This window comes from Apis mellifera, linkage group LG15 (genome assembly GCF_003254395.2).
Source record: "Apis mellifera strain DH4 linkage group LG15, Amel_HAv3.1, whole genome shotgun sequence".
Taxonomy (NCBI): domain Eukaryota; kingdom Metazoa; phylum Arthropoda; class Insecta; order Hymenoptera; family Apidae; genus Apis; species Apis mellifera.
In genome coordinates, this window is record NC_037652.1 from 1,070,855 (window position 1) to 1,084,560 (window position 13,706).

General features: G+C 27.6%; 1 protein-coding gene and 1 long non-coding RNA gene across 7 annotated transcripts in view; one reads left to right on the forward strand and one right to left on the reverse strand.

Moving 5' to 3' along the window:
- The window catches only part of Mad (MAX dimerization protein), a 409,447-nt gene that overhangs the window by 119,834 nt on the left and 275,907 nt on the right, over window positions 1-13,706 (reverse strand).
- LOC102654757 lies at window positions 8,005-13,421 on the forward strand. The gene is made up of 3 exons (XR_001705719.2): window positions 8,005-8,726; window positions 11,893-12,165; window positions 13,160-13,421. It is a non-coding gene; the product is annotated as an uncharacterized LOC102654757 (long non-coding RNA).

The following is a 13,706-nucleotide window of genomic DNA, read 5'->3' on the forward strand; positions in this document are numbered from 1 at the left end:
TTAATAACTCTAATATTTGATCATATCTTAGATACTGATTAAATTTATTTATGTCAGAATTCATATGTTGAAAACAATACTCATAGAATATATTATGAAATATATATAAAAAAATTAGAAATCTTGAATTCGAAAGAAATAAAGATAGATATAGATAGTAATAAAAATTGATTTCTAAGATCAAATGAGAATAGAATATTTTGTAATCATAAAGTATCATTTTTATAAACTGATATTAGTTTACTTTATTATAAATGATAATATTCTATCTATTTAAATTTATTTATACTTCTTACAACGAAAAAGCAATTCAATAATGAAAGAAAGAAAGAAGATAATAAAGGAAATTTCTTTATGCCAATAACATCGAAAAAAATTAACTAAAATACCGGCAGTATTAATGACAAGTAGCATAAATATCTTCTTTTCAATTCCCCCAATCTTTCCTTTCTCCATTTATCATTCTTTGAATTATCTCACCCAACATTCAACTTATCATCATTCCATAATCTATCCTATCCCATTTCCTCATTCCTTCTCTCAGACTCAGCATCCACACATCTTCAATTGCCATCTTCATTGACTTCCAATTCCCTGCTCATTCCCACAACCTTCATCCTAACCCTCACTTTTTATCCCAGCACAACCAGTCTTCCCCCACATCTACCCAAGTCCTCCCCCCCCCTTCATTTCCACGTCTTCCTCTCAATCAATCACCCTATGCGTCTCCCAGTCACTCTTTTCCTCAGTCTTCCACCCACCCAACATCTTTACCTATCTCTAACGTCGCATCCGCCACTTCTTCCCTTTCAATTTTCTCTCCATCTCTTACGACATCGTCTTTCCGGGTCGTTTTCTAACCTCCACGCTGAAATCCACCGAGCTGGATGCCTCTGACACGCGAGAGGAACGACGATTCCGCATCGTTCCGCCGTGAAAACGATGCCTCGTGACAGTCGTGACCATTACGCGGCGTCATCGACGTCGACGAGAAACTACCACTCTCCCATTCTTACCTCAACCCATCCTATCCCCGGTTGGTTCCCGGTTGTTGTTGTTGTTGCTCGTCGTCGAAATATCCCCGGCGTGTTATAGTTGGTGGAACGTGGACCTCGTCAAACGGCGTAAACGGTTCGAGGGAAAAGCAGCCACCAGGGGGTGGAAAGTGTGAAAGGGGGTGAGATGTGATGCGAATTCTGTGGAGTAAGGCGAATACTTCGACTTTCCGGGGAATATCTTCTGAGGACGGGGACGTGGGACACAATTGATACTTCCGGGATATTGTGCAGAGTCTCTGCTCCCGCTAATGGCTGCGCTAGGGTGGGACGTGTCGAAGATCCGTGGCTCGAGGGATGGTACGTAGGAATCGGGGTGTTAGAGCTTTAATTGACTTCGTCGAAGGGTAAAGTCGTTTCTTCGAGCTTTGTGCACGGCACGAGTTCGGGGAGGGGAGAGGGGAGGGATGTTGTGATGGATTTTCAAAGAAGCTTTATGAATTGATATTTTACTCTTAAGTGATAGTGGCAAGATACTGATATGGTAAGTTTTGGGAGTGTTTTCAAGTGCTTTGGTGGAAAATTTAAATCTTAATTTGTATTGTAATTATAAAGTTCGAGCTTTATGAGCGAAATGCTTATTAGCATTATATATCAACTCACGTCAGTTCTAAAGTATAAATAATAAGAACTAAGTTTTTTGTTAGTCTATTCTTTTGTTGAGAATTTTTAATTCATTTTCTGAACTTGATGCTCGTGATTCATATAATAATATACAAAACTATTTAAAAATTTTAAAAATTTAACAATTTCAATTCCCAAATGATTAAAAATTATGTAATTGTATATTTGTAATTCTTTGATTTTTTAAATTTTCATTGATTTATTTTTATTATTGATAACTTAAGTAATTAATAGTATTTAGAATCTTAAAAATATTAAAAATATTAAATTTTGAATTAGCCTAAAATTTTATTTTATTATTACATTTTTTATTTAGTAAATTATTTTATTTTAAATAATAGAATTAATAATCTTAATAGAATAGCTTTTCTGCATGATATTTCCTTCCATTTCTCAAAACCACTTTCCTCTGCGTCATTTTTTTTTAAATTAGTATATATTTCTCTTAAAAAACCATTTTTGTTTTAAACAGATATATTTCTTATTTTATTTAAAACAATTATTTATTCTTTTCATATCAAATTAGTGTCTAACCTTGACTAAAAATTATTCTTCTATTACCATTAAAAAAGAAAACTTTTAAATCTTATTTCATCTATATAATATTTATCATCATAATATTATCATTAAAATTTTGATATTTTTTTCTTTTTTGCAATTTCTTTTAAAGAAAATTCCACGCAAACTTCTAAATTCTGAAGATCAAAACTATTTTCTCAAATATTTTTTTCATCACTGGAAAGAAACCAGAAGACCGCTGAAAACGAAACGACACAACGTAATCCAAACTCTCGCCAAACAACTTCAAAATAAAGGAAGCAAAAAAAAAAAAAAAAAAAAGACACAAGAGACGCGTTAGTTCGCGTATGAACGCGACAAAGCCGAAAGATCATCCGCGACGAGAGCGTGGGGAGGGAGAGGGGTGAGAGTTTAGTCTTTACCGAGGCCGGTGACATTTATACCTGAGCTAATTATCCCACGCCACGAGCGGATCCTTTCTTCTCCGAAACTCGACAATAGCTTCGAGATTGTGAATGCCAGGGACGAGCCGCGTAACGACGCCTCTCCTCTCTTCCTCCCCACTCCTCCCCCCCCCCCCCTCGACCCCTCGTTGCCCCGATACGATGAAACTCAACGCTGCCTCTCGCATTTACCTCGACGTTAGTGTTTTACCGTCCGAACAAAGCCGAGCAGACGACGACGCAGACGAGGAGAACGACGACAGCACGCGCAAAAAGAACGGGGGGAATCGGATATGCCGTAATCGATACACGGGACCACCGAACGCTACGTGGCCGCAAGAGATGCGCAACCCCCTTCCCCCCTCCCCTTCCCCCTCCCCCGTCGAATTAGCCGCGCTTTCGTGGAATCGATGGCGCCTCTTAGCCCTCTTTTTTACAGGATTCACGTGTGCGATCCCACGTACGAGAAATACCATTCTTTTGTACAGCGGTTGGCGAGTCGGCGCGATTCACGTGTGCCGGTGTTGGACAGTTTCAAGGCGATGATTTTTTTAAAACGAACGAGCGAGAATTGTCGAGAATTGAAATTCGATTGGTGGATTAGAGGACAGAGGCAAGAAGAAAATGGGAAAACATTAGAGGTATTAAGTTGTACAAGTTCGTATTGTATGAAAAATTTATAAAAGAAATGTAATATCATATGGAATTATAGTTATATATTTTGATTTTTAATTCAATTTTTATCATGCGCCAATGTACATTTCATTATAAAGGTTTATGCGATATAGTGTTTAATTTTATAATATTGTATAAATAAATAATTTGTGTATCTATCGTATAAATGTTATCATTTTGTTACCTCGATTCGAAGAAACTCGCTATTGATAAATACTGATTGAAGAAACATGGAATCGCGATTAAGAATTTCACAGGAATAGCTTGATACTTAGAGATAGAAAAAAATACATTTTTATAGATATTATATAGATAAATATTTTTTATAATTATTTTACTTTTTTTCATTTCGTAATTTTTTTTATAATTTTAATTTTTAAAAAAATTAACAATGAAAGTAAAAAATCGATATAATTTGATTTTATATATATTAAAGAAATACATGTATTGCATAACTACATGTATTAAATAAGTAATTGTTGTTTTCAATAGATAGAAGATTTAAAAAAATGTTCCTTTTTCACAAAACTTTTAATCAAAAAAGCTATAAATTTTTAGAGAAGTGAATAACAAAATAAAATTTATTATTAACGATATTATGTTAAATCAAAAATAGAATTCAGTTGCGAATGTCTGCGAATGTATCGTAACTATTTTTTTCGTGAGAAGAAAATCACATGTAGAATTCATGTTTATGTCTTTTTTCTTGGCATGTTTCTGCGATATACATGTACGGTCACTATCCATCATACACGATTCACGAATTATACGAAAGAAATTTGTTTCTGTCTTCAAAATTGATGAAATAGTTCTTTGAAATTTAAAAAAAATTTTAAATTTGAAGAATTAAGTAACAAGAAGAGTTAATTTTTAAAAGAAATATGAAGCATGGTTTGTTTTAATGGAATTTATGATGATTATAATAGATTGTAGATTTTTATGCAAATGAATATTTTTCATATTACGTACGTTATGTATGTTATACGAAAATGTTGTAAATAAATATGTTACATATTTTTATCTTTATAGTTTTATTTGTATAATAGTAAAATGTTATGCGAATAAGTTTAATTCATTAGTTCTACATTCTAAATTCTGAAATTTTCCTCGTTATGAGATAGAAAATTTAAGAGATGGTATGCAAAAATGTCTGCTGAAATATATTTTTCACGTTATAAGCAATTTAATTTTGTACTAGATGAAGTGAGACAGTGATAGAGTGAAATGGCTCTCCATCATACTCTCTCTTCATCTCGTTTCATATGGTGCAAAATTTATAGCTTGAAAAATAAACTTGAACGAAAATTTTTGTATATCAACTTTCTTGTATGTTTTAGTCACTAGAATCTTAAATTTTCTACTTATTTCAATTCTTTAATATTAAAAACTGCAAAATTCTAAATTTTCAGAAAGAGAAATAATATTAAAAATAAATATAGAGTAGAATTCGAACGGAATATTAGATGAAAATAATATATAATTAAATAATTCGAGAAATATCATAATCATACATTTTGAAAATTTGTTAATAAATCATAATTAAAATACATATATTCATATTCTAGCAATACAAAATATATATCTCAGTAATAATATATAATATACGTAATATATTAGATATGGATAGATAGATAGACAAAGAAAATCAATTTTCAATATTTTAATTTAAAAATGTGATATAAATATTATCTATGCAAGTATATGAGAGAATTTTTCTCTCTCTAATTTTTTTTAGTTTTTTAAATAAACAAATCAATTCAACAAGAAATCAAAAAAAAACTTTTGTTACATATTGTAATACTAATTATAATAAATGTATACAATAAATAATTGTATAATAAAATTTTGATAAGAAATATATATCATAAATAATTTGATATACATTTTTAATAATATGTCATATAATTCTCAATAATTAATTGAATTATTTTAATATGTTTTAACTGCATAAAAATTTGTTTAGTTTTATATACAATATATTGAATATATTTGAGATATGAATTATTATACATGTAATATAAATCCATTTTTCTTTCAATTCAAATATTTCAAATTTATATTTTTAATGTTCGATGTTGAAGAAATATTGAATCGAAAATCTAGGTTGTTCACGTTTTTATGAACGAAGTGTACGTGTAAATCTATTACGCAAATGAGTAAGATGTATGACTCAAATACCAAAACAATGCTTGTTTAAACATTTCCAGAATAAAATTTTGCAAGATATAGAATGAAATTCTTATAAAAATATTTTTTTATTCGAATCATAGTTTCTTCTATTCCAAAAATACGAAAATTCATGATTATACGACGACGTAAATACAAAGTGTGGGCGCTGGTCGGCCATTAAATGACGCGATTCGGTCGACGTCGCTTTTAAAATTACATTCCCTTATCTTCCTACATACTTTGCCACGCTGTAACTTTCATTCTTCATTACGTGACTGCGAAAGGACGCATGAAAAATTCACGGACCGCGGGCAGAACGTCTGCGGTAGACCAGAGATGGCTGTGGGTCGGAATTAATTCTCTCTGTCGCGCGTGTTCGCCTCTCTTCCAGCTATTGCTGAGTGCTGGACCATCTTTTAACGCGTCGTCAACCGTGGAAACTAAAAGTGTGTGGATCCCTAGACTATGAAACTCGGGAAGGATCGAGAAAATTCTGACAAAATCGGACTCCGATCTCGTATCGAGATTCGAGATATGATATCGGATTTCGGATCAATTCGACAAGATTCGGCAATATTCGGCAATATTCGGCAACGATCTACGATCAACTGGAAATTCTTTGACAATTCTTACAATTATATTTCTGTCCATATTATATATATTATACAATTATCACAAATTTCAAATAATTTTGAATATAAACTTAATAAATAATTATTATTAATTTGTTTTTTTAATATTGTAATTATTTTTTTATAATATAAATTTCTAAGTATTTAATATTTTGTTTGTTTGTTTTATATTTAATTGTAAATCATATATTCTTAATAAAATTTGAAGAAATTTATAGTATTAATGTGATGAATTGTATTTTTCTTTAAATCAAAAAAATTTTTTTTAAATCTATGTAATTATATCTATGAATTATATTTATTTATATATTTTTTTGATATGACAATATATGAATTATTCTATCATTCTACACATTTTTCAATAGTATTGTGAATTATTGTTATTTAATGCTCAATGGATTAAAATATATTTATTGTATATTGAGATTAACATAATATTATTTTCTTTTGATTTAAAATTTCATTAACTTTATTATCAACGATTCGAAATAATTTTATATAATTTTAGATATTAAATTTGTTTTAAAATTCTATTTCTCTTTATGAAAATTAATAGACTTAATTAATGTCAATATCATGTTATATTCATTCCATATCTATTCAGTCCATGTCCAAAATTATTCTACATCCGATAACTTATACATAAACAAAAGTATAATTATAGAGTATATGCTATATGTAATATATAATAATACATATAATTATTTCTTATTTTTCAGACATTTTCCATAATCTGAGAAAAAATATTTTAATTAATTAATAAATATTTTAAAATAAAAATTAATCAATTTTCAATTATATAGAAATTAAGAAAATATTAAGAATATTAAAAATATCCAAAAAAAAAAAAGAAAAAGATTTTTTTTAATAAAATTGCACAAGAAGCAACTATTTGTCGAATCAAAAATCTGTCATTCCTTCGATATCAAATAACATGATCGATACATGGTATCCCATCACGAGATATAAATCTGCGATTAGAGTTCAATTTGCATCAGCTCGTAATGGATTGTCCATAATGACAGACTCCCATGGAAAATCGGACCCTATAAGGCTGCTTATTTCGAGACGATTTCCTCGGAAGACCTTAATGCCTCGAAGCTGCTGGCCGGACCGATTAGGTGAATTACTAAACACGATAAGGACCGTCCGGATAAGGTTTCTATCCCGAGGCGTTGATAATAGTTTCTGTCGTCTAATCACCGAATTATTATATATTATTATATTACTTTCTTGTCGTCGATGCTGATTATATATTTTATCTCACATATAATTGTATCATTTTCATTCATTCGTTAATAAAAATGGAAACGAAAATTAAAAATATCAAAATTAAATATTTCTGAAAAGTTTCATTTCATATCAGAAAATAAATTATTAATTATTAACGAGTAAGCGTGATTATTCATACTTATATAAAAATTATATTATTATTAACAGTAAAAAACTTTTTAAATAAAAATTTATAAAATATCATAAATATTGTAAGAATTTCAACAATTAAATTAAATACTTTTTATTAAAAAATAATATATTAATAATGAATAAAAAAGACAAGTAATTAGTTGAAATAAAAAAATAAATTTCAAAATCTTAAGTAAGAAATAAGAATTTTAAAATTACTTTCGAATAAAGTTTCGAATAAAGTTAAAAAAAAGTGTGAAAAGTAATTTAGATCTAAACGAGAAGAAAATAGCTTTTCAGAATAAAAGTTCGGTCTTTTCGATCTTTTTATTTTCCATCTTTTTTTTTTTTAGTAAAATCAAATAATAAATATATATTTTTTAAATACATTTTCATTCAAATAATAGATATTAGATATTATTTGAAATGAAATAAACAAAAAATAAAATAAAATTTTATTTCAATAAGAAATTATCTCGATAACGTCCAATTCCGTGAAATTTTAAAATTTCTAGAAGCTATACATTCAATTCTGAATTCCCTTCAGGATTAAATTCACCGAGCACACAATCTCTAAAATTCTCCAAATTCTCTCCTATCGTCTCACTTTAAATCTAATAACTCGACAATATTTTCCCAATTACACAAAATTCCTTACTCCGCGCGAAACCTCAGAGAGGCGTAAGAACGCGCGAACAGGGTGAAGAGAATCATCCCTGTCGAAGTGGAAAAGATTAACTTCTCGTAACTAACGTTTCAGTCTCCTTCGACGAACCGATACGCGAGACCAAAGTGATTATGCATCAAAGCGAACCTCTTGAGGTCCGGGGGATATCGAATCGATATACGGAACTCCCTTACCCCTCGAGCAACCCTCCACCCACACCAACCACGACCAAGCTCCCCCTGTTCCTGTGAAACGCTACGTGCCTGCCTTTGCTCTCCCCTACCTCGCTAATCTCATGATTGCACTGATTAACCCCACCTCCCCTCGGCCGAGTCTCTGGCCCATCTGATCCCTCAATCGCCCAGACTCGATCATGATCCATCTAGTGAGAATCGACCTGGCACCGGAACGATCCGAGGAGAGACAACGAACGGCTGGGAACGAACGAGGAAACGCGTCTCGAATTGGCCTCCAGACGTGGGAGCGGAATGTGTGGTTATGAGGGTGTAGCGGAATTGGTTAGGGAGATTTTGCGTAGGTTGGTATTACGCTTTGGGACATTTCGCTTAGTTGTTGTTGTTGTTGTTGTTGTTGTTGATAGTGGTGGTGATGAATGTTGATGTTTGATTTCACTTTGAAATTTAGAAATATAATTCGAACGTTTTAATTTGATTCAAATCATTGAACTTGAGATTAATTAAAATTGCATTTTATATTATTATTGTTATTGATAAATTGATGTCTAAATCTCTAATTTAGAAATTTAAATTTAAAAATGGAGATTAGATTTTGAAAAGTATTGCATTCAATTGATTGATATTATATGTATTGGTTAGATGTTTTGTTTATTTAATATTGTTATAATTGTTATATTAATATTAATATTATGCTTTAAAATATTTTACTTTATTGTTTTCGTTCAATTTAGAAATATAATTTGAAGATTTTGATTTAAAAATTTGAAGATTGAATTTTGAAAGATTTGGAATTGATTAGAATTACATTTTATTTAATTGTTATTGTTATTATTGACAATAAGATATAAGAATTTTTATTAATATAAGAATTTAAAAATTTAGAAGTTTGAGAATTGAATTTTGTATTCATTAATACTGTCATTCATTAATAATTGTGAAATGATTGCTTTATTTTTAGTATTGTTATTAGTATTATTTTTTTGAAAGATTTTTTCTTTGAAAGAAGAGAAAAAAAGATCAAAGATCTTTCTTTGAAAGATTTTGTTTAATTGTTTAATTTAATTTGCTGTTGATATATGAATTTACTTTGAAATTTAAAAATATAATTTGAAAATTTCAATTTAAAAATTGAAAGATTTAGGATTAGTTAGAATGCATTTTATATTTAATTATTGTTACTCTTTTAAATTGGCAAAATAGTAAATTCATACCTGAATCTAATTTAAAAATTTAAATTTATGAGTTTGTGAATTTGATTGCAAAAAAAAATACAATCATTAATACTATATTATTACTGAAGAGAAAATGTAAGAATATAATTTTTATTTTTAATGCATTGTTTAATATTCTGTATAGCATTCTGAAAGATTTTATGTTTATTGTTCCTTGTTATTATTGATAATATAAGAGTTAAAGATGTAAGATAATATAAGAGTTGGATTCTGAAAGATAATATATTGATTGATACTTTAGATTGATACAATTTTAATATTTTTATAATTTAAATATGATATATTAAAAAATTGAGAATATAAAGTTTGCATTTTGAAAGAAAATTTTATTGATACTGCATTCTAATTTGTTTAATTCTATTGTTATTTTATTGTTCTATATATTATTCTAAATTGATATATTATAGTCTGCAAAAATTTAAATAATAATTTAAATAATAAATTTCAAATTTTCAACTTCAAATATAGTAAAATAAAAAAATAGGTTTCTGTATTAATTAATATTATGTTTTGAAAAAAAATTTTAAATTTATTTAACTTCTTGTTGATGTTAATGGCGTTATTTGGCGTAATGGTGAAAGTTTAGACATAAAGCTGATAAGATATGGTTTTCTAGGAAGTAGTGAGAATTAGGTAATTTTAGAATTAGGTGAAAGGGCATTTGTTATTGTTAATGGTGATTGAGGTAATTCTAGGGATGAGGCTGTTCGGCGTAACGGTGGAAGTTCAGATGCAGAAGTGATGGAATATGGTGTTGTAGGGAATGTAATGAGAAACTAGGGAATTTTGGAGTTGGAAAACGATTATTTGTTCTGGCCGGTTAAAGTAGCTTTTGCGAATGGAATTGTTGTGTTGGAAACGCAATTATAGAAGTTTTGATGCACAAGTGATAAGATATGGTGTCCTGCATAATGAGAAACTAGGGAATTTTCGAATAAAGGATTATTTGATATTATTATTGACAAATAAAGCGGCTTTTAGAGATAGATTTGTCTCGTTAATGCTGAAACTTTTATATTTAGAAAATTCCAAATTCTGAAATATGAGAGAAAGTTAGAAAATTTTGATCAATAATAATTTTAAATATTATTATTTGCTATTATTTTTCAACTTCATATTAAGGATTATTTATATTGAACTTTTTTCTAAAATTTAAATGATTTCTTGAATAGTTGTTGAATAGTTGTTTAGTATAACTTATATAATTTCTTATATCGGTTATTTCTTGTATTTAATAAATTATAAATTTGTATCAATTATAAAAATTAAATTTCTCTATTAATCAAATTTTAATATTTATTTTTAATGTTTGTTTTTAATCTTTTGCTTTAATTTCGTGATGAATGAAACTAAAATTAGTGCCATTCAATATCGAATCGTAAATTGACACGCAGGAATGAAAAACTTATTAAGGTCATATACGAACAATTTCTGCGTCAATCTAGCGTCAACCATGCAACGCAATATCCCCAACCGAAATCTCATCGTGCATACATTTTCTACTCGTCAGTCAAACAAGATTAAATTGATGAACATGTAGATTACTGCAGTTCGTGCGATACAACGAACGCACAAAATGGCAGAGTAATATATTACCTGAAACTTGGCATCACTGACTATTCCCTCATATTATACTATAAATTTTGAAAATATAAAATACTAGTATTGGTTGGAATAACGAAGAACAACGATTAAAAATAAATAAAACTTTTTATGTAATAAACACAACAAAACTAATTAAATAATGATAGTAATAATTAAATAACAAAAATAAAATTTTTAATTATTGAATATATATATAATTAAATATTTAATATTTTAAGAATGTTAAATTTATTATTTTTATTAAATTTATTATTTTTATAAATTTTTTGTTTATTTAATTATTTAATATAAATAACTTTTAAGACTTTAAATAACGTTTAATCAAAATATATATATAATTTGTAATTAATTAAATACAGATCTGTATTATTAATATGTATTCTATAAATTTTTTTTTTAAGTTTCCTTGACTTCTTGTTCAAACATTATTGATTATATTTCCATTAAAAAAATAAAAAATAAAATATTTAATATATCTATTTTAAAAAAAGAGATTAATATTAATTTATAAATTTATATAAATACATATCAATTTACGTTTAATTAAATATAAATCTATAATGTTTACAATATTATTATAAATCTTTTGAAATTGTCACGACAATTGTATTATTCTTAAATAATTAACGCAACTAAATTTATAATAAAGATGTAAATCCATCCCATTCAGCATATCAAAACAACGATCCACGCGAAATACGGGAAAAGACGTCAAGTAAAAACGTCAACAGAGGAAACAAGGCGACGTGACAAATGGATGATCAATAACAGGCAAATTACGTGTACGGATCATTGTTGACCGAATGAAGCACCGCGTGACAACGAGAGCAACGCGGACGATAATCGATGAGCGGCGTTGCATTCACCTTGCAGAATGGAAAGCCTTCGAATCGGGGACGCGATAAATCACCGATGTCTAGCTGTCTTAAAGCATCGTTCTTAGGTAAAGTATCGTGTCCTATGTGTCTTGGAGGATGGAGTTAGACGTTACGTCTATAGTTACATATCTTGATTCTTTGAGAATTTTCGATATATTGGTAATCGTTCAGAACTTTCATTTTACTGTTTATGGAATTGTTTTTAACGCATGTTTGGTTATATATGTCCATTATAATGCTAAAATATATCAATATTTTTAATGTTCTATAATAAAATTTTTCTTTTCGTTTAAAAAGAAATATTAGAAATAAAATTGAAAATGAATTAAATAAATTGAAATGAATTATAATTATAAATTATTATAAATAATCTTTGATTAGAGGAATCAAAATTTATATCGGTATTTTTACTGTTTTATTTTAAGTTTATAATAGGATTTTGTTTGTTGTTTAAGAAAAAATATAATAATTTTGGAACAAATTGGAATGAAAAATATAAATTATAAGTTATTATAAATAAATCCTTTAATTATAAAGGAATGATGAAACAATCAGTATTGCATTAAATTTTAATAGAAAAATTAAATAAAATCTAAAAATTTAAGATATATAGGTATACGATTTTAAAATATTGTGGCGTTATGAAGAATTTAAAAAATTTTGATTTTGAATATTTTTATGCATATATTTTTTATATTCTCGATTGGACGACTTTAATATAAAAATAAAAATTATTTTATATTTAATTTATAATCAACTAAAATCGCATATTCAACTTAAATATTATATTATAAGATTTTAATATGTATCTATTTGGTATCAATATGTATAAAAGTATATAATATATAAATTTATGTATTAATATTATTAATTGATAAAAAAAAAATAAATTCTTATCAGAAATTTCAAGCAATATCCATTCATTTATAAAATTAATAAATTTTCCTATAAATATATCTTCACTTGCAAAAAATAAATATAATAAAATAATAAGCATAATAATAAAAAAAATATTAATTATTAAAATAAATAAATTTTAAATCAATGCATTTTTTCCAGTTGATTGACCAAACATGGTCATCGCTGGCAGTGTCCAATATTTCTCCTTATATATTGTTATGGAGGTGAAAGTGGAGGGAACCGAATGGCACGCAAATTCAAGAGCAAGAATCCTATGGAACTTGGAGTCTCAGAAAGAGGTTAGTTGAATGGAGGAAATGAATAAAACTGATCACGTAGAATGAAAGAATGAATAGAAGGATTGAAAAATAGAAGAATGTCTCACGGAAAAATATGTTTGTGAAAAAATAGACTCGTCAATCGCTTTCCATATTTTTTCATATCTTCTTTTTTTATTTTTATTATGAAAAATCCACGGAATAATTAATTATATATCTATGAAAAATTATATTTTATTTATTTTTATTTATTATTTTCCGATTCTCAATAATTATAATTATAATTGTATTTGAATTTTTATAAAAGATATATTATTTAAAATATTATTATATTTTATTTATTTATATTTTAAGTTTTATATTATCTCTTACTTTGTTCTTCTTTTTCATTAAAAGATTCTGACATTTAATAAATTATTGTATATATA